General features: G+C 41.8%; 1 protein-coding gene across 13 annotated transcripts in view; it reads right to left on the bottom strand.

The window, feature by feature from the left end:
- PCDH15 (protocadherin related 15) overlaps positions 1 to 27613 on the bottom strand; it is an 883259-nt gene that overhangs the window by 474949 nt on the left and 380697 nt on the right. For all 13 annotated transcript variants that reach the window (XM_084525148.1, XM_084525147.1, XM_084525146.1 and 10 more), the window contains one exon: positions 5323 to 5370. The gene's annotated coding sequence lies outside the window, so the exon portion shown is untranslated. The remainder of the gene's footprint in view (positions 1 to 5322; positions 5371 to 27613) is intronic.

Here is a 27613-nt window from a genome sequence, read left to right as displayed (position 1 = left end):
GCATCGTCAGGGTGATTCTGCCAAAAGCTTAAAGCTAGTGCCACCCCATCACTGAGGCCATTCTGGGATGACTTCCTCTGCTTTAACCCACCTTTTACTGTTTTGCTCATGCATGCAGGTGTTCTTCCAGATCTCCTCCCTCTCCTTTTTCCTATATTTATCTTCAAAATAGGTTAAAGGATTCATCTAGGATGAAGCATCCCAAAGTTAGTTCTTGTTATGGAAAATGAGAGGCATAAAGCACTCTTCAACAAAAGAATTGTGCAAATGGCAGTCTGTGCTATTTCCAGGAGCCCTGACATTACTTTTGCAAACTCCCAGGAGGTTGGCTGGTTGTAATTCCCTTTCAGCAAACCTCACTGCAAAGCTACTCCACCAGTTAGCTTGCTCTGAATGCAGGAGCAGCATGCTTGCTTGCTGCTTTGAGCAACAGAGGACATATTATGCATCCTCTGCATTATTTACTGTGGTTACTTTAAAGTTGATATTTATTTATTTATTTCAAGTTTCCATCTGTAGGGTCTGGCTGTGGTTCAAGGTCTTCTCTTTCATCCGTTTCTAATGGATATCTGCTCTCCCAGACTATCTGTCCTTTAGGGTCCTAATATGATACGCAAACTAACAGTGACAGCGTTTTTGTGGTACTTCCATTTCCAACAGCTTTTCATCTCACTATGTGTGTATAGTTTCTGGTCGGTATTCAAAATCCCCTGAATCAACTTATATTACAACTTTCTTTCGTTCTTCACTATTTTCACATCCTCATGACTTTTTCAGCCCTGACAAAGGTGTTAACACTGTATTTGCAGTGACAAGCCACAGGACAGGGCAATGTTTTCTACTGTTCTAAAACTCTTAAGAAAAAACTCTATGAAAATGTGCTAGTTCAGATGACTAGTGCACGTCACATTCCTAACCTTCTTTTAATTTGCCTTTTCATTTTTACAACTGACATTCTCACTCCAGATCCCTCCCTTGGGTTTCTACAAGTACAAGCCGGAAGATTTTTTGCCCAACTTTGAATATTTTTATTATACCCTTTCTATTACTATAGTATATTTTTGTAATTATTGATAGTTATAAGAAACAAAAGAAAGTGCAGGGACCGTCCAAGCAGATCTTACATTCCATGTATTTTAATTTCTGTGTTTTAACAGTAGCTCTGAAGAGTCACAGTAATTGTATGCCTATGCAAGGAGTTACGCAGAGACCTGCATATATAATTGTTTCTGCTGTCCTTGCTGAGGTAGCCCCAGCTTTACTGCTGCATTACAATTCAGCTCCTGCACCTCCGTCTCACATAGCATGTGCCTGTGTGCTCCAAAGCCAGTTGTGTGTTTCCTGAGTTGGCAAGAGTGCAAGTGCAGATGCAAGAGATTTATTCTCTGAGGGAAGACAGCTTTTCAACTACTTTCAGATAAATGCTAAGTGTGTAGGCTTTGAATCCAGCTAATGAATTCAGTGTGTGCACTAGAACAGAGGCCTGAAAGGACCACCTGGGTCACCAATCCCCAATAACTGCAGGCAAACATATAATAAATGTTAAGAGCAAAATGTCCTGCAGGAGATCAGAGTCTGCCCTCTCCATTCACTGCGCACCATAAAGTAACGTTCTTCAAAAACACACACACTTACCAAATGATGAACTCCTTAAGGGGATGAGCTCAAAAGCCTCAAACATTACAGTGTAGGACGTGGGAAGTGGCAGAGGGTAAAAGTGATGTGCTAGCACTCAGAGGATGCATTACACAAAAACATCCACAATAGCCCATGGGACTGGTCCAACATAAACAGATACTGTTTTCATGTCCTAGCTGTGTTTGGAAAGCCCCTCATCTCCTTGGTTACATGCCTTCTAATTTCCAGTCAAAACATATTCAAGACATACTTATGAAATCCACTTGATTTTGCATCGGTATTGCATTCGATTCCCTCACTTATACTTCAACCCTGAGTATGTATTTAAAAAGCAAACAGATCTTTGCTTTGTTACAAAAGCACTTAGCGCCACTCAGTCCTCTAACAGGGAGGGATGGAGGCACACCACGCTGGTACTCATCCTCCTGTACAATTCCCCAGGTGGAAACGTATCACCTTCTAATGACAAGAAACCTAAAGCCTAGGCCATGTGTAAACGAGCCCTGTAGAAGTGTGCAGGCACTTTCCTGGTCCTGCTGGCCAAGCGCAGCCTGCAGTCACTTCCAGAAGTTCTGCTGTTGTTCCTACACACGCCCCCAGGGAGTTCCCAGGCCTTCGGTGCTTTTCCATCCCAAGGAACACACTACTCTAATTAATCCTGCATGCCATCCTTCCCATCCTCCAAACTTTCCTTGCTGTACCTTTTTGAGATGGAGGAACAGAGCTGCATACCACTCAAGCAGCAAAAGAAACACATGCTTACAGGGTAGCCACCTGCTATTTTCAGTATATTTTGGTATCTGCTTTTATAACCGCTATTGAAACTAAAGTTAATATTTTTCATAGAAGAAAGGGTTCTTCTATTAACTATTCTATTCTAACTTCTATTAATATTAACTAAAGTTAATATTTTTCATAGAAGAACCCTTTCTTCTATGAAAAATATTAACTTTCCCGTGCCCCAGATTTTCCCGGGTCAGTGGATGGCACTGGTCACTCAGCACTCATCAGCTCGTGTGTGGGATTTTTGTCTCCCTCACTTCACACCCATCTACGCTGAATTTCACCTGCCAGTGCCTTGCCCAGCCACTAAGTTTTGCAGAATCCTCCTGCAGTTTTTTCACAGTCAGCAGTCATCTTTACTGCTCTGAATAAAAGCATCATCAGCACACTGTTATCTTTTCCAGTTCGTTTATCAGTGGAGTATCACAGGTTTCAGCACAGATTCTTCCGAGACCCCACTAGTGTCATCTCTCACTCAGAAAACTGATCATTTAGTCCTACCTTCTGTTTCCTATCTTCAGACCGATTTTTCGTTCATCTGAACAGCTTTCCTTTTATCTGACGGAAGCGCAGCTCCTAAGCATATGATAATAAAGTAGAGCTTTCTCATCCTTTTGGCTTTAATCACAGGTTGGTCACAGAGCAGAGCTGAGCCCTATTTCCCTAGGTAGGGCCCAGCGTTGGGTTCATTTGCTCCCTTTTACCAGCACGACTCCAGTTTGCCACAAATCTGGGGCTGCTAATTGGGATGGGATTCTCCAAAAGGCTCTTTTCTCCTTTTTCTCAGTGGTTTCAGGGTTACTCAACTCTTCTCCTGTAATGTTTTCCACTGCACTGCTCCCTCCCACAGCCAAAACCACACACTTTTATTGGGCAGATCCTCGGAACCTGAAGTTTAAAATCCAAGAACTTCTCTTACTGGAATGTAGAGAATGCAAGTACCTAGGATCTAAATTATTTAGAATAAATTGGGACTCGCTGGTGAGCTGATGTTAAAGAAAACTTTTTAGATTATTAAAGGTTCAGCTGTTGCTTTTGTAAAAACAACCAAAAAAGGTGAGTTTACATATGCTGAATCCCTCGTTTGTAGCAAAAAAATCATCTGTTACTAGTCCCTAAAAGAATGGCAGTGTGCTTATTAGTATTAGATTTTCCTGTCTTTGTTACACTAATCCACAGAGTCCACAGAAGGTTCCCACACAATATTTGTGTCCTCCACAATATCACAAGAGTATGAAAAAATCATATCAAAATGTTGTGCCAAGGTTACTAAAGGAAATACTGCATAGAGCTGGTCACAAGGCCTTATCCTTCAGTAATACTTCTAAGAAGTCTCTTGCAACCTGTAACTCACCTCCCAGCACATCCCACCCTAGTCCCCTCTTTACCCAGTTTCTTATCTGCCTGAGCCAGCTTCTTATAATTCCTGTATTAATCTGCACCATCTCCACTTTAAATAATCATTTCCTTTGAGAACTGTACTGAATGAATGCTTCCTTGATATCTAGGCAGCTTAAGCTCACTGCATTACTGTAGTCTGAGACGTTCACCTCCTCAGCAAAAAGAAGCATGAAGTTAGCCTGACAAATTCTCCTTCTGATCACAATTTTGTATTTTATCCCACTTTTCACTTTGATGATATTCTTGATTACTCTGCATTCAAAACTTGTCCTAAGGCATTACACAATGTTGCAATAACCTAATTTGCATGTACTTGGGGGATTTTTATTTTTAACTCTTTTGGCACATACGTTAGTATGCACCAGTCAAAGGCATTATCCCCATATTGCAACATACATTAAGAGTTTTTACTACTGGACTCCTGTGGCCAGAGGTAAAATCTGAAAAGTAATTCATTCAGTTCCTACAACAGAGGTAACTAGTAAAAATGACAGTTTTCCTATCCCTTACCCATCCGTACATAAACCACACAGACCCAGCAAAAACAACTCTCCTCTTGGTAGGAAGAAACAACTCAACTGGTCATTTGGTATTCCAGTGTGGTTTTACATTTTACTCCTTCAAGGGCAGTGTTATACCAATAGCAGAGCATTTAGAAGTGGAACAGAAGTACTGACAAGAGAAATGCACTGGGAAGAATTAGTTGATGTCATTTTTAGAACAACTGCTTAACATTGCTCATTAGGTTTTTAATTTGATAGCAGTTCATACTTCATTTGTGTTTTCCATAGCAAATAATATTTTTTTTCCACTGAAGTTTACATCACCAGCAGAGTTCACTGCAACATGTCAAGGAAAAAGGAATCTGAAGTAACTCCACCTTCTCTTACCTTGCTGCTCTTTGTCTGAAATCCCAGAAAAAAATTTACAAGTGAAAACACGACTTGAGGAGAGGGAACTCAGGTCATTGTACGTATTTCCAACAAAAAGAACCACCTTTTCCCTGTGGTACAACAGAGCTGCTGAGCTGATTCCCATCTTGTGATTCAAATCAACACTTTAATTCTTGGTGACATGGAGAGTACAGCAGACACCATTCCAAGAGCTTCCTATGGATAGATTTTCAATCACTTCCCCACAACATTTTCTAAGTTAATCTTTGAAGGACATGGTTTACAGACACAAGTACATTACAGAAACATTATTCCCATCATACGACTCTATACAGATATTTCAACATATTCCTACTAAACTTAAAAAACAAACAAACAAACATAAAACCACCTAGAAGTTAAGAAATGTAAGTTTAAAAAAAAAAAAAAAAAAAAAAGTAGTTTTCAGGAAATAGCAGTAGAAAAAGTGGGAAATAAAAGCAACAACCTTTCCAGAGGCGGACCGAGCTTCCAGGAAATGCAGGTAATTAAATAGATTACTGGAGAGTGTATTTTGGAAAACGCTTTTACCAAAAGCACGCCCATATTAAAAGCAAAATTATGGTACCTTAATTGCACTTCTCAGCTGTTGCTGTTGAGATCATATGTTGATTTCCTGGAAAACAGAAAATACAGAATTAATCATGCTCATTATTTAAATGACGATTAATAACAACATCTAGTATCACACATTTTTTCTTTACTAAAATGGGTTTAAGCCTACAAAAGATACAGAGAAGAGCAGAATACAGTTTTTGATATCTGCTATTTTATTCCTGATAAAGGCAGCTTCGAATAAGAAAAATAACAAGAAAACAATGCCTGAGGTTTTCACTGAAGTAGTTTACATATTTCCATGAAGGCTGCCAAGAAGAAACCAAGGAAAAATTCACAATAACTTTCTTTTATAGTATCTACCATAAAATATATCTATCAGGCATTTATCTGTAATTTCTTTCTACTCATATATGTTCCCTGTCATTCCCCAACCTAAAACATTTAGCAATAAAACCTGTAGGGCACCTGTTTTTCCCTCTGGAGGAATCTCTCAGGCCTCCCCCTGGTAGCCTCTGGTGCCAAACTTTCCGAAGTGTGCCTGCTTACTGCCTACCTGTCACCATGGTGGTACGTGAACAGAGCTGTTTGGAGAGTTTACTGAGTCGTTCAGAAAATTTGATGGCAAGTTCCCCATACTTAACATAATTCAGCCCTGAACGTTTCCTGACGTAAAGCCCAAAATTGAAATCTGAAGCTACAGAATTGCACGTGGTCCCCTTTGCAGACCGGGCATGCGGAGTGCACCTAAACCAAGCCTCTTTCAGACAGCTCCAGAATTAAGGAGTCACAGCACAAGTGGCACAACTGTCTTCTACAGGTGGGCCAAGCTCCACTTGATCCACTCCACGAAAATCACAGGGACGAAGTTGAGTCAAGGCATCTGAACAGGACCTTCACTTTGGCTGGATGTTTCAAACTCTTAGTGGTTAGCTTTGAAACTGAATTGTATAGTTGCTGGGATCATTTCACCTTTCTCAGGAAAATCCAGATCTTCACTAAGAGAGCATCTGTCAGCATTATCTTCAGGCAATTTCATGTGAAGCAAAGCCATTTTGCAGGTTGCTGTTTTCTCTCTCATTTAAGCATTCGTTAGTTATCTATGTAATAGGACTCAATTGGCTGGAATATTCAAAGAGCTATGACTCAAGCATAAAACAACAAAACTTATTCTCAGGCTGTTAATTGTCAGCACAGAAGCTATTCATTACATTTGAGTTTGCCAGTTTGCCATGCTCTTACAGCAGAAAAGAGGCAAATTTAGGTGCAGTCAGTTTGCTTTGCATTAACTGAAACTGTTGTTTTGTTCTGAAGTGGAACAAATGCACAGTAGGTTGGGTAGTAAGGATTTGTAAAATAACTCAAGGCTTCTTAAGATTGATGGAAGTTTGTGGACGCTCGTGGATATTGTACTGACTCCAAACAAAATGTCACGTAACAGCAAACAAATTGGCATTTTATTAGCCTTCAAAAACATTTTTAAATAAAAATGGGTAAACTTCACTAAGAGGGCACTGTGTGCGAGTGTAGTAGTATGTAAATTTTTCCCAGAATAGGTCAGACAGACCAAATCCATTCTCTCCTTCTAATATATAAAATGTATACACAAAAAGAAGAAAAAATAAAAAAAAAAGGAAAAAAAAAAAGTAGAACAAACCCAAGCAATAAGCAACTGCAGCTGATTACATCAAAAATCTGCTTATATTTCTGAAGCAATCAAACAGTTCTACTTAAATATATATAAATACTGCTTCCAGCAGGTAAACATATTATTCAAACTACTCCTAAACAACACATATTTCCTCCTTGGTACAAAACTGGGGGTGGGAGGGCAGCTGCTCATAGAGCCTGTGCACTGCTCAGTATGAAATCCCGGATGGCTCTGGATGGTTAGCATTAATTCCACCAAAATAATTACATATTTCACCCCCAAAACCCTACAGCATTAAGGCTGCGGTTAGTTTGCCCAGAGAATGCCCAGCCTTCCTTCGTGCATAGGAACACCACAAATTGCATCACCATGGGAACGAGGCTCACCACTTCCTTTACCAACAACCTAATGCCTGTGGCCATCAGATTTTAAGATCAACGATTGTCATTTTACATCTGTGTAATGAAGATGTATCATGCCCGGCGCTGTTCGCGTGCTGCGCAACGCTGTTCCTCACGCTCATCAAGGCCTTTTAGCTCTGCGTATTATCTTCCAGAAACATAAGCTGTTCAGACTGTGGTTGTTTTGAATTTTAACACGAAAAAGAGCGATGCTTCATCCCTGGAGACAAGACCTGGGGATCCCTCAGCTAGCAGGGCTGACGCAGTTATGCAGCATGCAGCCATTCAGCCCCCACACCAATGTCCTAGCAAGGACTGGACAGACATTTGGCCTCTTATTTCTTCCCTGGCCTTGCAGTGATGCAGGAAGCAGTGAAAGGCGTTCTGAAATCCTGCTGCCATCTTCCCTTGCCATCCTTGCCAGCAGATGTATACATTGCTATTAAATTAGAGGAAGCACAAATTGCATGTTTGTGTAATCATTTCAAAATATTTTGCTGACTAAATACATTTTCCAGGCTGTAATTCAAGACTTGCTTAATTTCTACCATTGATAACTGCCTGAAAAACAAATCTTGTCATTAAATCTGAAACAATTTTTCAGTAAATTTCAAACATCCTAGTGTTGTGTTTTTTTTTTTTTGAGAAAAGCTTTCCACTTCTTTCTTAGTAACACAATAAAATATTTCACCTGTAGGAGAAGAAAAGGACAAGTTTGAGAAGAGGTAAGGTACAGGCAACTCTGCTCTTGAGAACACCCACGAGTAATGTCAAAGCCCAAAAGGACAGGTTCAAACTGCAGCTCTGCCCAGATGCTTGCAATTTTTCGTTTTATGAAGACTGATGAAATTGATGGGTAAGTACAAATGCCTCTAGTATATAAGAGATTCATTTCTCAGGCTTCCTGAAATAGGTTCCTGACCTTTTTCAATAGACATCTGCTGACTCTTCTGGCAAGTTGGTGTTGCGAGCTTTCAACGTTCAGGACTTGGGTCTTTGATCCAGTGAAGCTGGTTCTATTTTCCTTCATGCTGAAGGACTCACTACCTCTGTGCATGTCTGTGTTCGTTCAGTTTTAATTGCCAGATCTAGGCACTGCTTAGGTACAGCCTGCTGAAGACTGGCAGTATTTTTCCCAACTTTGTTTTACTGAACACAGCCAACTGCAGACAGTGGTAGCCACGGGCAGGAATAAGGTGCAACCACATTTGGGGATGGGAAGCAGGTACCCGAGCAGAGGCAGCAGCAACAGGGATAAACCCAAGGGCACACCAAACTGAGGTGGAGCATAACTGACCTTAAAATTCAGAGAATGAAAAATTCTTTGCTGTAAGGTCAATATTCCAAACAAGGAGCCATGTGGGCAGATCAGGAAACCAAGAGCAGGAACTGGGACTGGGCAAGTAGGTGCCCGAGGAGGACCAAGCCCAGAGAGCAGGAGACAGACGCAGGTGCCAAGGGCTAAAATGCAGGATCCCTGAGCACCGCAGCGCTAACAGCCTGAGAAAAGGGACCTGGCACAGGGTAGAAAAAGCTGACAAAGCGGTACAGTGGCCAAATTGTCTCTTTCCCAGTTTTGTTGGGCTTCCTGGTCCCTACTCCCTGAGGAGGACGTCCACAGCAGGACTGCAACCCTAGAGCTCATAGGCCAGGCCAGGCTGCCTCACAGCAAGGTACTCAGAGATGGCAAGGTGATGATTTCCACCCCACCTTCTGGTCGGTATGGCACTCTTCATCCCTTCCCTCCTGATGCTGCTGCGAGGCACCTGGCTGAGCTGTGCCAGGCTCCACTGCTATATAACAGAACACAAAACAAATCCGTGTCACATATCATACTGCAAAGTGAGGGAAATGCTGCTCACCTCCACCTGGGCCCCTCTGACCTCCTCCAAAGCTCCTGGCCCCAGATGCCCTTCACACACTCACCTGCTGGAGGAACTGGTGGGACAGCAGAGCCCTCACCACCAGCATCTCACAATGCTCCCTGCCAACTAGGCCCCCAGCCCACCACGTTGCCTTCACCTGCAGCTCTCCTCACCTCTTCCCTTTCACTAAAATAAATGACTCAGAAGTACTTTTAAAAGGTATCTTAAAAAATCAGTACGAAGAGCAGCGTTATCAAAACTGGCTAAGGAATGTGAGTTCACATCTGTGTGAGGTGAGAATCCTACACCTCTCAGACATCTTTGAAAGTTACCACCTTTAAGTAGGAAAACGTTGCCTGCAGTGACCGTTACAATACATGATTTCACACGTAACATCTAAGCAACCTCCATCTCCACACTTCTCTCAACGTCCAGTATCGAATTTCTGTGCAGCTAGGATATATTCAGTATGTCAAAAAATTGAGGAATATTTAACATGTCTTTAAATACTCACAAAACCTGCTCTCTGCAGAGGCTAACCACTTTTTTCTCCCTGCTCACAAGGAAAATCCAAGAACCAATATCACTAAGTAGCTTTGGGGTGCAGGGAGCTGATTTGCTTTGCAAATATTTTTCTCCTCTCCTGTAGGAAAAATGCTTGATTCTGCCTACAGAATATGTGTAAATGGAAGTTTTTATCATGAAAAATACTAATAAAGCAATATTCTTTACAACAACTAAAACTTACCTATTCTATTTGTAAGTAGATATCCTCACCTGTTAGTAAGAAAACTTACAGGTGTTGTTCCTAAAAAAAACTCTTAGAAAACCACCATCATCTAAAAGTCTCCATCATCTATTAATAATATGCAATGAATATTACTCTGGCATTTTTATTATAACTTTGTTAAGTTCGAGGAATGAAAACTTGATTTACTGCAATCCTTTTCTGGAAAATCAGATGAGTCATGTTTCTTTTGGCATTGGAAAGTAAACTCGAGTCAAAGTGATTTGTTTTACCATTACTTCTTGGTTCCTATCTAAAATTTCATCTATATTTATGTCAGCCTCGTTTTAATGCATGTAAATGTTGGTTTCACATAGCTGGTGAAACCTGGTTGACTGAACACAGGAGCAGCAATAAAATTCCAAAACTATAATCCCAGTTTTAATTTTTTTTTTTTCAGTTTCCTGTACTCTGTGCAACACAAACTCAATACACAGCTCAACTGCATCTGAAGTACATGTGGATAATATATTATTAATAAACACCCCCCTCCCAGTAACTTTTAAAAAGCCTTTCTGAATATTTTTCCTAAAGCCAGATAACTCAAAATTTCAGTGCCTTGGAAAAGGTTTACTTTTGGGGAGGATTTAATTTTTCTGCAAGAGATTGCATGTTTATTGCCTCTATTGAAGAAATCGATAAAACAGCTGTGTTTGTTCTGTAGCCCTCATAAGCCACTGTAGCGTTTTACACTGCCTCACACCTCATCTCTTCAGGCACTGCTTTCTTTGACCAGATGTCTCATTGTATAATACAGTGCACTTTACAAAGTCATATAAATAATCTCAACAATCAACAGCCATGTTCCATCATACCCACAGCTTGCTGCAGAAATTGTTAGGCATAGCACTACAAGGAACACCAGATGAGAAGACATCCCTGGCAATAGCTGCAGTTAGGTACAGACCTGAGGAGACCTTCCATGTTCCTAGATGGACATTAGCTAGTACCATATTCAAAAACATATATATTTTTTATCTTATTTAAGAAATACTTCAGTTAGTCAGCTCTTCTTACAGAAACATTCTCCAAAAACGGTGAATTGCTGCAAGTTTTAAGAGGCTGTCAGACAGCTCCTCTTTCCCTACAACTCTCCCCCCTTCAGAAAGGCAAGTCACTTCCAGACAGACTTCCCTAAAACCAGGCAATGTTAGAAATCTGGCCCTGGGACAAGCTAATCACTGTGACACCTCTGAGTCCAGCATCCTTCTATTATATCAGACACTTACGGAAAAAGCAGTAAAAAACAGACATCAAACTTGTCAGATTTTTTGAAACCCAAAGTGGGGTTCATGATCCAAGCTACAGGTTACACTGCTTCACCATGGCAATCCGTAGTCTGTGAAAGCCCTGCCGTGGGATGATTTAATCAGTTTAGAAATATCACAAAAGAGAAGACCATAAAATGTTCTCAGGAGACATAAGAAAAAGTGGGCAGAATTTCATGGTGTTCGGAATGCTTCCCAGAAACGTAAAGGACAAACAATTAAGGTACATGTACATGCACACGCAATCCATCCAAAGTGCCTCTCCCCTTCGGTTTCTCTCAGCTCGTCATCTCCCGTTCTTGCAGAAAACTCTGCCACTCTCCTGGTTTCTCCTGCTCTGCTCTAAGGACCATTCTCTGACTGACACTTTCTGTTCTTTACTACCCCAGTTACAGAGCTGGTTTACAAGTCAGTAATGATTACATACACTGATCACTTCCCTCTAAAGACCCAAGATATCATCTATGAGCTGTGAGTACAAACATAACTCTCATGCTTTTTTAAAGCATACAAAAAAAAAAGCAGCCAAGGTTTGGAGTACAGATTCTCCAAATATGCCCCCGGATGAATCCATCCCCCAAATGACAGAGGGGAATTCCTCTCCTCTGCTCTCTGCCCACACTGTAACAGGATTCAGCCAAAAAGCATTGTGCACTCACCCAGCAGCCTACCCCATCCTTCCTCGTGGTGTAATGCATCTGCAGCGTGTTGTTGAAGAAATCGGCTGTACCCTTGTTGGGGGAACGGCACCAAGTGTCACTGCAGACCAGCAACAGAGAAGTACCAATATCCCCTGTATCTCTTCTTTTGCCTTCATCTCCCTCATGAGGGAAGCTATGTGCTTTCAGAGTATGTTCTTTGCTGCACGTTACAGGAGATGGCATTTAGCTAACACAACACAGGACGCTTCCTTCCTCCGTCAGCACCATCAGGGCCCAGAAAACCCTTGTTCCATTCAGAGGATGTCTTACTGCACAGAACAGATGGATCCTTCAAAACACAGGAGGGCCCCAATGCTTTGACATAAGGAGAAATGCAGGCAATATCTTTTACTATTCTTTTGCTTACTCGAGCTGGAAAGGCTTTGGCTCAATTACTACCGACTCCTTTATCAAAGCATAAAATCTGGCGCCCGCCCCTTCCAACAAAACGCTCTGAATTCATGGGGAGAGCAGTTGGAGAGAAACCCAGGGAGAGGACGAGACAGCAAACCCATCTGTGCCCAGCTCTGGCAGTGAGGAGCTGCCTGTGCCCACGTCTCTCCCCACCGTGGTCCTGCCAGGCGTGGGGCCACCAGCGTGCTCTGCTGTCTGCTTCCACCACAGGGGAACACATTTAACTGCTGGGTTGGGATCACTGGGCTCTGAAACTGAGAAGTTTCATGGGCTCTGGTGATCGGCTCCATTGTGAGCTTTGCAGAAATGATCAAAAGCAGGGTGATGTCCTCGGCAAACAGCCTGAGATTCCTGAAAACTAGGACAGAATCTAGGCTCTAGCATTAATACATCATGGCCAAATTAAAGCTTAACAATGCACAAGCTGCTCAGATTTGTATTGAAATATGACAAACAAATGTCAGAAACAGAGGAGGTCTCAAGATGCCATTAAGTCTTACTTTTTAGATTTTCTCCCTGAAGACTACAGGACTGGGCAGTCAAGGGCTTTGCTTTACCACTCAGCTAAGAATACCTGGCTATAAATTTATGTTTCCCATCAAAGGAATTTCAGAATTGAAAAGTCATAAGAAATGCTCTTCTTATCCCATTTCCACTTCTGGGATTAACTTATGCAAATATTAATTTACAGTCAAACTAATTTTTATAAATGGTTTACATAAGCAGCTCTTCAGTCAATAAATTAACGCTGTCGTTTTAAAACATTTACAGGCCTTGTTTATGTTACTTTGTTAATTTTATTTTAATTTAGTATTGATTAATAGCTCCATGGCTATAAAGTGTTTAAACAGTTATAACTCTTAATTGTGCCATAGCATTGCTTAATAAAACAATACACTATTGGGACTATATCAAATTAAATTAATCTGTTACCCTCTTTTATGGGTAATTTAGTGCACAGATAAAAGCAGTCATGGAGTTGTTTTCATGGCAAGTAGCCTAAGAAGAACCTGCATACATTGGGGCTGGGAGCCCAAATCCACCCAGCATCTCCTCACCCACAGCCACCCTAGAAAGGTGCCTTTCTTTAGCCCTATTAGCTATGCAGAGCCACTTTATGTTTGGCATTGCTTAGTATTTGTCACAACTAAATCAGGGTTTAATTATTTCACGTCATTTCTTCATGTGCCAACATCGTTTAACATCATAACCCTGTCCTTGCCAAGATGCTTCCAAACCTTTCTGAAGCTGCTCCCATCCACACCTTTGCAACTCTAGTCGGTATTACGCCACAAGTCAATGAAGAAAAAGAATTAAATTTGTCAGCCTCACACTTAATACTTGTTAGAAGCCCATGGCAAACTTGCAAACACTCCTGAGTGACAGCACACACATAAGGCAACAAGGTCTGCATCCACCCATGACCACACTAGGGGTTCCTACCTTACCTCAGATCTCCCACATTTGCTTCTGAGAATAGCAGACAGAGAACTTTTAAAAGAAAAAAATATATATATATATAGTCATTTTACTACTAAATATATATCAGCTGTGTGCTTTAAAGCTAGGCGTTTAAAACAGGTGCCAAGTGTCCCCTGTTAGACTTCTGCCACCTCTCCATCCCTATATGGGTCCTGGTTCTGCAGATGCTTTAGGGGTGATTTAATTCGTCTGGTGCCTTGAATATGAATCATCACTCATTATTTTAGCTTTATCTATTCCTCCTTACACCCTTGAATTATCCTCCTTAAAGTAGTGGAAAAACTCTGATTATATTTCCACTGCTTCTCTTGATGAGAAAAAAGCATTTAATTAAACGTTTGTATAATGTTATTCAACACCTCATTTTTTTCCAAAATGAGTACAATGCATTTTACACCCACCTAGGAACTAAACTCAATTTAAAAATACCTTAAGACAGATATTTTACCCCACAGAGTGTCAAAACATTCACACCCGAAACCCCAAAGGCTGGCTCATCTCTTCTGCCTCCGCTCCTTTTACATGAGCAGGATGGGTATCTTGGTGCATCACAGCCCTCTGACAGCCTGGCAGAGATGGAGCACAACTGCTCCACTTTTTGGAAAAAAAGAAAAAAAAAAAAAACAAAAAAACGGAAGTTAGAAAAAGGAGCAGTTTGGCTATAAAGGATTTTGAGATGGCTAAACTGATATGACTTCCCAGCTATATCTCACATATTTAATACTTGATAGGTGACACCTTTGTCCTAATCTTAATTTTAGATTTTTCTACCTCCACAAGATATTTGCAGATAGGAAGTTTTATGCCTAAACATAGCCACCTCTGTACAATTTGTCCCTTCACTAATTATTTACTTTTGCAGTCTGTCCACAGGGCTTTACTGCAGTGATTTTCTAAGAGAACTCAAAAACACGAATTCTGGAAAATGAAAGGCTGAAAACCACTAAACAGAAACATGTTTGGGGCTGGCCTTACCTGGAGATCTCACATGTTGTGCAACTTCTTTACCTCAGCAATTACAGCACTTTTTATTCCTGAGATGTTCGTGAATGAACTGGTTTTTTTTTTAGTACTCTTCCTTCTCCTAAACTTATTTTGTCTGCTTATTTCTGTCTATTTGCTTGCCTTTTTTTTTTTTTTTTTTTTTTTTTTTTTTTTTTTTTGTAGAATGAGGAATCGGTGAGGTCTTGTTTCTGCCTGTGCAATAAATAAGCTGTCCCATAAGCAGCCAGGAAGGCTGGTGCTGAAGACGACCACGTGATGCAATCATAAAAAAAAATCCATCTTCTGTAACACGGGAGAAGATCCTTGTGGAGTGCCAGAGAGCTGCCGGCTCCACGCTTAGCCACTGCCACTCAGTTCAGGTTGAGTTTCCTCCCAACTCCTCCAGCCCTGCCTGCAGGACCCCCCAAAATGTACTTGTCAGCCCTTTTTGGTGGCAAGCACACCCCAGCCACCTCCCTGCCTCCCACATTGCAGAGATAAATTAGGAATTGACGCCTCTCCCGGAGAATGGTGTGGATGTGATTAGGAGGCCTTGTGATTGCTAATTAAGAGGGAGGAAGGCAGCTGTGCTCTGGGCTGGTTCACCCTGCATTTGAAGCACAAGTGGAGGAGTGCCTAATGCTGCGGAAAAGCAAAGAGAGCAGACTTGAGTCTGAGAGGGGACCTCCCTGGCGACTCTCAGCAGTGCAGAAAGAAGCTCCCTAAATGACTCCGGCAAACACGAATGCTTGAGGAAAAATGAGCTCTCCAAACAGAAGTACTGCCTGGTGTCTGCAGGGGCACTTCAGGGGAGCTGCACAGCCACTCGTGCAGCTCAGCTGCAAGCTGGCACCTTGCTCCAGGATGCCTACTTGGGCTGTAAGCACAGACCTCGCTATTACAGGCCCCTAGGACCAAAGCAAATGGCTGATTACTAATTTAAGAAAGTCACTGCCCACAAATGAACGTGCTGTTGTGACGTTTTAATTTCCTGACTGTGTAGAGAGAGAAAGATGACAAAACGAACCAAAGGAGAGTAAGGAGAAAAGAGAAAAAAATGAAGAGTGCACCACAAAGCATGTGGTGTGCAAAGAGCAGCCTGACATTACGCTCAGATAGGACTGGCCATTAATCATTTATCTCTATCATCGTAATTATTCAAAATCACTTCAGAGCTTGCAATAGTCACAAGCAACTATTTAAATTTTGGAAGTGTGCAAGGTGTTGTACCTTCCTTGTCCTGTATTTGGTACAAAAGTAGTAATTTTTCCTCTGAAAGTTCCTACATAAAAGCAAATCTTAAACAGTAGCCTGAAAGTGTTTTAAGCTTCAGAGATCTGTTTTGGTAGCAGCTGAACAATGGTCCTGCCATTACGCTGGCTGCCAGGAGGTGACCTCATGCAACTGAAAAGCAAGCGAGAAACAGAAGGGTAAAAAAAAAAAAGAGAAGAAAGAAAATAAAAAGAGAAAAAAATAAAGCAGAGTTCTTCGGTGTCTGCTTTCTACAACTGCGTTATGCTAAAGCATTTAGACCTAACAAGGAAACACAAGCACACAGGGCTTTCTCTAACATGGCTTTCTCTGTTAGCCCCAGGTCAAGGACTGAAAATTCAGCACTTAAGACATTTCTGCTCTGGATGTCTGACCATGGCAGTACACAGTAACAAGCCATTTTACAACTTCTAAGTTTCATGCACTTGTACTTTCCTCTCAGTTTCTAGCAGGTCAGCAGCCACCTTTGTCTGTAATGCATCTGTCTGAGCTGCCACCCAACTAGCTCAACAATTGTGGTTAAAAATAATTAAATAACAATAATAATAATATCTCTTGCATTCCAGATGCGTACCAACCTCACCCACAGAGCTTTTTCTTATCCATTTTGTTTTAAACATGGCTAATAAAGAAGGCAACATCTCAGAGAGCCCCGCACAGGACGGAATTACTGACAGCATCAGAAGAGAGCCAACATCCACCAGGCAGTGTTTAGAAAAAGAGTGAATTGATCTTGTTATATCAACTTTGAAACTGCCTTCTGTAGCACCCAGAGAGAGCTTGCCCTTCAGGCAGGTTTTTACAGGCTCTCACAGCTTTACTTTGATTGCTGTTGTAGCCGAAATATATAGCTTTAGTATGAGGGGATTATCTGTTATCCTACCCTTCGGGAGAACCTCATACTGTGACAAAGACTTTTCTGTGCTGCATCTCTTAAGTTTCAAAAAACTAACAAAAGTGCAGCACTTCTTGCCTTTTTTTTTTTTTTTTTTTTCTTCCCTTTTCTGATGTCCCTTCAGCCCCTTGAGGGCTAGGCAATCACTGAATGGTATTTAAAATCACCGTATCTGAATCTTAATTTACTGATAAACTGGAATACGATGACATTTTGGGGTTTGTCTAGTGTCACACTGCTTGATATGGCCTTTATACTGTATCTTAGGGGAAAGAGTGGAGCCAGAAAGAACTAGCTCGTGGCCCTGGAAATAAACAGCGTTCTGCACTTCAGGTTCAATTGATTTCAGTATCCTCTCTCACAAGCATCACCCCTTGGTATCAACAAACCCATTTAATCCCTTGCTGTGGTTTTGTGTATTCTCTCCTGCCTCTGAAAAAAAAAATCTTCACCAACAGCAACTGCTCCCTGGGAGATGTAGCATCATGCTAGTGAAACTACATTGGGCTGTCTGAACGGAGATTGCACAAATCAGGGCTCCTTACAGAAGAGAAGCAGCGGACAAACCCTGAGGGTTTGTGCCAAGCTTCATGGGCAGTCCCCAGACTACCAACGCGTCCAAAGGCCCCAATTCAGGACATTTCTACACTGAGCCCCATTCAGATAACCTGGGTGGCATCTTGGGAACACTTGAGCTTGTTCGGAGTTCAGCTAGAAAATGTGGGTCACTCATCTTGATGGAGGGGAGCAAGAGCAAAGTGAGCAGTGAGCACTGGTCCTGGACCCCCCAGGGGGATGTAGGTTTGTGGGACTTGTTTCTGCAGCTTAGAACAGCATTCATAAAGGACAACTGAAGATCTCAAGGTCATAATAGTGCACAATTAATTAGGGCTATATTAAATAAATCTCTAATACTAAAAGCAACCAGAACTTTTCTCGTCCCACCTCGATTCACTGGCTCTTGGATTCAGATATGAATACAGATACAGGAGGCAATATGCTGTTCATGCTGCCTGCCTGAAGGAATACACTGCGAGGCGTGAGAGTTTGAGCAGCCTCCCCCACTTCTCCCCTTCCACCAGCAGCCTCTCCAGGGGCAAAAGGCAGGTATTCATCCACGGAAGGTGACTTCTGTCTACAAGTGCAAAGCTGAACAAAGTGCTCTGCTTGAATGTTAAAGTAGGGAGGTGGAGAGAAAGAGACAAAACAGAAATACATAATGCAGTACCTGGAAGAATACTCTTATTACAAACAGGCAAACAGGTTTACTGGGTTACATATCTGTTTTTTTTTTTTTTTTTTACCCACTGACTTTATGAGCCAAGAAGCTTTTCTAAGATACGTGCTATGTTTCTTCTGCCTGTTTTCTTGTATTCAGCATTACAGAAGTGCTTTTGTTTCAAGGCATTTTTGTATTTTTAATTAACTTCCTGTATTTCAATGCCATGCAGAGAAGCAATATGAACTGGAAGGCAAAAGCAGTCTGGCAGCTAATCGCCCCTACACCGGAGAAAAAGACAGATGCACCCAGCCAGATCATAGGTCTACTACAGCACTTCACCATAACTTAGGCTTGAGGATTCAGAGTACCTGCATGAACTTTATGGACATTACATTTTTAAAAACAGATCACTTACTCCCATTGTTATAATTTTGGTGGGATGTCATCTGAGAGTTTCATTCTCTCATCCTCCTTTTCAGCAGAATGCTAAGAGGTAAGATTTTTGCGCTTCTACCAAATAATCAGAATGAGAAAAACACTTTTCCATTGATTGTGGTGGGCATCCTATTAATGTCTCTGAATGCCCAGTTTTGACCTTCTTGCTCATGCTAACATCATCCTCAACATATGAATGCATGTGTAGATGCAATTCTTGCAAGTCATCCATACGAGAAACCTGCCACAAATAACAAGAGAAGTACACAAGAAAATCATTCAACGCATTGCCTGTTGCTTCTTTTTCACCATTCATTACAGAATTTCACTCAGGAAAAGTAGCTCCATTCATTGCTAATACACCTGCAACGGCAACTCCTGGTAGATAAAAAGATGAACCAGAGGAATTTAATTGAGAAAACTATATGAGATTTTTTTTATTATTAGTTTTTAATCAGAATGAATATAAATTTGAAGCATAATAAAAACCAAATGCAAAATGCTTGAGTAAGAAGGAGAAACAATCAAAGAAACCAACCACGTAGAAAACAATCCTTTCCAGTGGTAATTATGCTGCTGTTCGAAACAGTTAGGCAAAAGATGGAACTTAGTGCAAGCCAGATTTTTGTCTTAACCTTATCATTTGCTCTCATCCAAAAATAAGAACCCTGCTCCAATCAAACCATAAAAATGCTCGTGTATCTGTCTTGGAAATGCAGTTGTACCTGCAGATAGGAGTTATTTCTATAAAAGGATCCTGGAGAAAGTATGACCGTGTGTGAAAAACCCAAGAGTTAGTGGAGGGAATGAATATGGAGGTTGCAGCTTTTCCCTTCCTAATATGTTTGCCTGCATCTGGATTCAGAACATGTTCAAAAGGAATACGTTGGTTGTTGGTTTTGTTTCTTTTTTTTTTTTTTTTTTTTCTATGTAGCAATTGGATGTTCAGTAAAGCATGTTTTTACACTAATCCCATTCCTTTCAGGCGCCCTCCTTTAATTATCTCATTTGTGTGCAGTGCAACTTGTTTACTATCTCTGAGAAATACAATTTCTTCTCATGCCACACTGGAGGAACTGGTTTATGACCCAACTGTGCTAACTTATCCTCTTACAATGAATTCTTTATTGTTAGCAAACATGATGCTCATGGTACTTTACAGTTAAATAATATCTAGTTTAAATAGAATATTTTACCATATTTACCCTTGAAAAGATCCTCTGATATCACCCCTATCTAAATTAAAAAAGTGAATACTATGACCCTTTTGTAGAACTTTCACCGAGCAAAATTAATAATGAAATTAAATGCAGAGAAAAATTTTTCATTAGCTGAATCAGAGATTATTTCTAGGAAAAAAATGCTCAATGCTGGCAATACCAATGCTGTTTCCCCTTGTTAAATCGCTCATTAAGCCTGTTTCAGAACTCATTTCCCCTTGGAGGAGAAGCAGCAGCAGTAACACAAAGTCGAAGCGCACACCTCTCACCAGCCGCACGTGGGTGCAGACGTGCCTGCCTTAGCCACAGGCAAGGAATGAAGAAAGCCCTAAAACCCAAACCTCTGAGCACAGCTAGACGTGAGATTGCCAACAATGTCCTCCTCAGAGCAACCAGTGCTTAAATGCTTCTATACTCACAGCTTTTCTTAGCACAGCACCAGCGATGGACTACCCCAAGAGCTGTCCTGAGGGCTGTGAGGCAGCAGTTTACGGACACTGACCGCAGCACAGCCAGTGACCCAACAAAAAGAACAATATTCTGTCAAGTTTATTATTTTTTTTTTTTTTAAACTGAATCACAGCCTGACTCTGTGCCTCTGGTGCTGGCAAGGAATAATTATTTTAAAGCTCCTGAGGTTTCGTGATGCCATTGTTCTGCATGGACACCTGAGTGTCACTTTCAAGTACAGAAATCAAAAATAAAATTACTTAAAATTTATCTGGATGATTTTGGTGCTCCCATTCCAGTCACCACTTGTTCACGCCGGTCACTTTTCTTCATCCTCCTGGTGTCTGTGATGGCCCGTGAGGATTTCAGCCCCTTGCCCTGCAACTCCTGCCCCAGTGGTGCCCCCCAGCCCCTGCCCTCCCACCCGCTGTCCCCAAAGCTCCCTCCTGCCCCAGCACCAGCAGGCTGTGGATTTCTTCCCTCGTTAGTTAACAAGGAAATCACCACGGACTGAAACTGGAAACAAAGCACACACTGGGGGGACCTTGGGGATTTCCACCCTGCCTGTTTGGTTTGTAACTAATGAATGTGTTACAGACCTGAAGTAATGTAGGCTGCTTCCCCTTGTTAATTCAGAGAGAAAAATGTTCATTATATTTTTCCGTGGCATGGAAAACCCATTGCCCACAGAGCATACAAAAGTGATTTTAGGAAATGCCCAGAACTGGCGTTACAGAGTGACACGTACTGGCTTCCCGGCATTCTCAGCAGACAGTGATTTGAACTGACAATCTGAAATCACGTTAATTAATAGTTTTAATTAAACCGTGAAAAATACAACCATATTAATGTGCCTGATAAACCAAGCTGCAAAGAGAGATGGGCTCATACATAAAACGCTGCAAGGTATGATTGCATACCATGATTATTAGAACTTACAAATCAGTTCCAACTATAAAACCATCGCTGAGAATAACTACAAGCCCAAAACAAACAAGTCATTTCAGTCTCGTATCATGAAAACTGTTATACTCATCTTTTTTTTCTTTTTTTTTTTTTAATTAAGAAGTTAAGAGGCCAAACTAGGAAAATCATACCCCAAAAATCTAACTATACAGTTGTTTTAACACATACCTAAAAAGACCATTAAAATCTTCTATAAAACTGTATGCATACATCTTTTCTTTTCCCCATAACCAGTAATGTTATGTAGAAAGCACGCAATTGTGAGAAGACTTCAGAACCATAAAAAGTAAGAAAAATGCTACACAACTGAAAATACCTCTGAGATCACAAGGCTGGGGGAACAAATCCAAACCATCCACAGGAAATAGTGCAAAGATCAACAAGAGAAAACCAGTAGCCCCTTACACTGCAAAATATGTCTCTGTGTTTCTTTTACCATGGACACTGAACTCAAACAGGCTCACGTGGGTTTTCTCAGCAGACATTGGGTGTCACAAGCTCAAGTAGTTTTCGTGGTGGGGATTCTATTTCTACCCCTTTGAAGGCTAATGAAAATAAACCAGATTCCTCCTTTCTGCTCTCACAACTCACCCTTACAAGCTTTCTGCACGGCACACGCAGCCCATATACATCTCTTTCAGCCGACCACTCCAGTGCAGGGCAGAGTAAAACGACCGGCTTCTCGAGGGGAACACCAATCTCTGCAAATTACCACCCAAACAGTGGTAGGAACAAGCATGTATCAAATCACAACTTGAAACTACCCTCCTGCAGGAACAGCATCAGCCCTGAAATAGGAAAAATTACCATGCAAATTAGAGCAGCTAGCAAGATGTGTTCTTTACAAAGGTGTAACACTCTGATACATAAATACTCTGACTTCCTGGGAAAAGAAATAAATTCATTATTCTACAGCACTGTGAGCCTGGTAATTTAAATTAGGTTTCAGTCTTAAAACATTTGACATTGGTATAACAGAAACAATAGTGTTGCAAACGTACAGATGCAATTTCATACTCCTCTTCCTCTGCACAATCAGACAGCATCAGGTTTGATGCTGCTGACTTGTACCAATACAGGGGCAGGTTATGTGCACCTTACTAACAAATTCGGGAAGCAGCACTCTGGGTGTGGACTTTCCAGCACCCCAAACCACTTCCCAATAAACGTAACGTGGTTTGTGGGTGAACAAGTCTCACCTCTCCTCCGGGAATAACACTGCAATGCTGATAACGTAAACTGTACTTAAATACTTCCTATATGAAGAAAAGGAGCATAATTTATACGCCATAAATAATCATTTACCAAGGAAATTACCTACAATGGGCATATACATTATGAAAAACAGACACTGTGAAGTGCTTTTTTGCCACTGTGCTCCACAGCTAGAATGCTTTGCACCTATTCTGTAAAACACATGAGAACAATACACCAGAAAAGGTGCCTGCTTGCACATAGTAAGCAGGATGTGAAAGAGGTCATAAGTGTATGGATACAGCTTAGCACCAACATTGTGGTGTATTTTAATGAACAATGCTGGTGAAAGAGCTTTATGAGAGGATACTGTTTGGGTGAATGAGCCAATACCATGATGACCATGAACCAGCAGCTACTGTGACTGTGATACAGAGGAAGGCAGACACAATCCTGGGGGACAACAAGAAAAGACAGAGAGAGAGGTGCCACCACGATACAGGCTATGCAGAGTCAAAACACCGCAATGGTGTTGAAAGAGGCACGCGGGAGGCTACTGAGCAGATGGGGAAAGCTCGCTGAGGTGCATGCATCACAGGCTGGGGACTGCTGCTGGTAGGAGTGTTGCTGCATTAAATACCAGGGAAGAGGAAGTGCTGCTCGAGCTCACCTCTGCTGCTTGTTTCACACAACAGCAAATAGCTATAAAGTGGGAATGATTCCACTGAGGCTGGAAATGAGAAAGATAACCACTTAGGGCTTGATTTACAGCCGTCAGAGGGAAAGATTTCAGGAAAACACCCCACCAGGAGCTAAAGGCAAAAACAAACAACTTGGAGATATACCACAAAAATGTTATGAATGACAGACCAAGCAGCCTCCTGCTGCCCCATCTGCACAGTTTGCAGGCATCCTTGGGAACTGCTTTCCTCACCCTAGGGTACTGGAGCAGCTTTCACTGCCAAACCTGCAAAGATAATGCTATCTGCTCTGCTGCTTGGAAACAGACCGAGGTCAGACGCTAACTGTATATATTCTTAACACCAACAACATCAAATACATCTTTGTGCCCAGGGCTGACCTCAATCTAATTCTCATCAAAAACCTATGAGGGAAAATAAATAATATCTGCGCGTATCTAGCCCCAGGTTCCCTGGAAGTCCTTATTCACTTTTTCTACATTCAACTTCCCCTGTGTATGCAAGTCTTTACCAATCAGAACCAAAACAGTATATAACAGCTGGGGTAAAAATAGGAAGAAGATAAAAGGTGAAGACACCAGGATCCAAAATAAGTATAGCAGCTACTTCTTAAGGCCTTAAAAGCCAGATAAATTTACAGACATTTGTTGTCACCAAGGTACATTACAATACTCCATTTCAATGGAGTCTCATCTGCTTCAAAGCTGCATACAGAAGAAACTTCAAAAGGTGAGGACACATCATCATTCTGGAAATGAAGCTGCTATCCCAAGTCACATTAGTGCTGTTCATTCTCTGCAGAAATGAACCCCTGACTCACTCTTCCTGGCTGACTCCTCCAGAGGAAACACCGTAAAATTTTCAATATCCTGCAGGGCAAATGTCTGCGTGGCAAGATGCTGGGAAGTCGTGGGGGACATGAACCTTTAGCAACCCTCCCAGTGATGGTGTTTTATTGCTGCCCTGCACCTGTGGCAGCCCAAACCACCGGCATGCACTCAGCAGATGAACTTCATGTGGACAGAGGTCAGCCAGGATTTCTGCAAAGATGTGAAGGGCATGCCTCCTTACACAGCCAATGCTTTAGAGCCTGGAAAAAAAAACATTAAATATATGTATTATAACTTAATAGCTATCACATGATGGGATTCCAACCAGTTGATACATTCAATCATTCCTTCTTTGACAATTTCAGGTTCGGACAGTTGCTATTTTCCGGTGTTATTTCAGGGAAGATACATGCATATGCACAAAAATCTCAACACTAAACCAGTATCTCACAGCTGACTCCAAAAACCGTGGAGTTGGGAGGTAATTACTTTCAGAAGATGATGCCTTAGATAATATTTTCGTTCATTCATTTTCAGCCCTATTGCTTTCTAACAGTGTTCTAACTCATTCCAGTACAAGAGCTCTCAACGCAGGCCCAGGTGCCGGGAAGGATCTGAGGTGATGACACTGGGCATCCTTCGCCCCATGGGATGAGCAGGTGGCACAGATTTAAAAATGAGAAGAAAAAATGACCACACCATTATTGCACAGTATGCAATATCCTTACTGCAAATAAGAAAGGAATTTCTGGAGGTCAAACAGCATTAAAGGAAAAGCAACCTTCATTTTAAAATGCTATCTGTTCAGCAGACTTGAAATGCCAGGAAGCCAAAGAATTCCCCCACACTGCCACAGAAGAGCCAGAAGGATGCATGCTACCCTACACTTCTTCCCTCTTTGGTCACACTCCCGGGTAGTCACAACCAGCTTTACAAAAGTCTTCCTATTTCCACAGACAAACTTTTTTACTTTTTTTGCCCCATTTTTATAAGGATTGAGGATTTTTCTCCACAACTGAAAAAGTGCTGAAAGAGTGAGTGAGTTCCACTCTTTTCTTCTGCATGTTTCAATTAAGACAATGAAAATAGAGATGATTAGAACTGAAAGAATACACTTGTGGGGCATTTTCATGAATAGATGTTTGTGGCTTCAGACAAGATGTTTGCACTGGATTGAGAAGTACCCAACAGGACTGCATTAGTCAGTACTTACACTGCAAGTTCTGAATTCATATTTATATCAGGGCAATACAGAACAAGATTACATGATTGTGAAAATGACATTTTTTCTCACAGCACTTAATTTCCACAGTGTTGCCATTAACATAAATAATACGTGAAGCTAATGTTAAATAATTCTGGGTTTTCAAAGCCCTTGGGAACAATTACATTAAATATACAGTGCTGACTGGATTTCTTCACATTTCCATTCACAACTCTTTTCCCGCTATGGCCTGAAGTCTTCTGTTAGTGTCCTTGATCGTACACAAAACCTTGCTTGTTCTGGCAGCCGAAAGCCTCCCCACATTACCTGCAGGGAGATATTGCTGACTGCAGGACGCTATTATGATTTCTCTATTAAAGAACTCTGCAAATAACTAGCAGTGAGCAGAAGGCAGGGTACCTGCCAGCTAATGCAATGCTGTCAAACATTATTATTTTTTTTGGCCTGGCTGTAAGAAAGCCATTGGTACACAGCATTATGTCCTAAAGTGCTTCCTCTGCCATCTCTTTCACTGCAGCAGCACGTTGATTTACCTTAGGATTGGAAGAGGGAGAGCAGAGCATTCATTCCTAGCCTTGCTGTGGCATGAAATCATTTTCTGTGACCTCAGGAGAGAACTGAAGGAAGTTCTGAATCAAGGACCAATAAAGGTAAGTTATCTTTGTGTTCCTTCTCAATTTGTGACAATTAATCTGTATCTGAAGGTGTGTATGGGCATGTGTTTTTTTTTCCCTGTTGTTTTGACTCTCCAGGAGACACAGAGCAAAGGAACAGGTTGAAATTCCCACACCACCTCCACCTGCACAGCCTTGGAAGAGGGACTGGGGCCATCGCTGCTTCTCTGCTGCAAGACAGAGCAATTCCTTTGGTGCCAGTGGTTCAGCAAGGCAGGCTTTTCACAGGAGAACAAAGCCCACATCATTATGCCTCGCCAACACTGATGGCACTCCCCCAGGGGAATGGAAGAATGATGGAGCCAGTTATCTTTAGCATGTGGTTCAAAAGCCAGCAGTAAATTGCTTCCACCTTTAAATTGACCTGGATTAGGGAAGCTTAGGGAAGCACAAGAATTTGGCACTGTTTTTTCCCCAAAGAAGGATTCGGTAGTAATCTGCTATCTGCATCTAGAAAGAGCCTGAAATCTTTAACACGTCGCCTGGGAGAAAAAGAACCACCTTCCCTGATTCCCCTTGCTCTCCAGCTCATTTTCCCTTCTGAAGCACGGTAAGCTTGGATCTCCACAGTAAGCCCACCTAGGCAGCAGGGGATTTCTGGGGGTAGCATCAGTATTGAATGTGGCTGACGAAGCCGCTGGTTCACTACGACTAATCAATCCCTACCACATCCCAAACCACACTACTCCACCAGCTTCCCCTAACCCATTTCAGCCCATTAAGTCCTGGGGATTTTTGACCAGACACTGCAATTTGAATCTTTCGCACCTTGTGTTACAGGCCCTAGGTAATTGCTAAGCGTGCTCAGGCAGCCCCAGCAGCGTGGTGCTTCCAGGAGGTCTGCGAGGGCAGCTCACTGCCAGGTCCTCTGCTTGCTCTGCACGGTGATGTGGTAGCCTAATGAGAATGAGCAATGAGATGTCAGCCAGGAGCCTTGGGGGTTTGTCTGCAAAGAGAGCAGACAGCTCATGAATTTCAGACTGCTCACTGAATAGGCTGGTAAGCGGGCAATAGTCATCAACCAGATGGGAAATTAGACAAATGTAATTTAGAGGAAATATTTCGAAATGAAGATGCTCTGCGTAAGTTTAAGAAATGTGGGTGTCTGGCCAGGTGCTGAGGAACATTTGTATGTCTACAGTTACTCTCCAGGACTACTGTTCAGGAGAGGGCAGGTGGAGGAGCTCTGGGCAGCAATGCAGATTTGCACCCAGACTGATCAACAGCTGGCCTTCAGTGCTGCCTGCTCAGTACAGCTCAGATGCAGGTGGAGAGGCACCACCCCAAGCTACTTCATGTACGTGCTACACCACAGCAGCAGCTAACTACTAAAAAACACAACTTTAATAACTGATCATATACCAACCTAGAACTACACCTGTGAAAAATAACCAAATGATCAGTATTCTTGATTGATTGTTTTCCTACCTTTGGAACTGTACTCCCATTCAACCTTCAACGTAGCAAGCATTGACAACACCGAGAGAAGCCAAATGAAGCATTCTAGGTGATCATAGCACATGCAATCGTTTGCATAGATAAGATTCAACCAGTAATAGTTTCTAAGTCTCTTTTAGTACAGAGAAATCATCACCCCCAAAGAAAAGAAATTAGTCCCTCACTGCCATTAATCCTGTTCCTATTTAACAGCATTAATATTGCACATT

This window comes from Aythya ferina (genome assembly GCF_964211825.1).
Source record: "Aythya ferina genome assembly, chromosome: 7".
Classification (NCBI taxonomy): Eukaryota; Metazoa; Chordata; class Aves; order Anseriformes; family Anatidae; genus Aythya; species Aythya ferina.
This window is presented reverse-complemented; position numbering and strand designations above follow the sequence as displayed.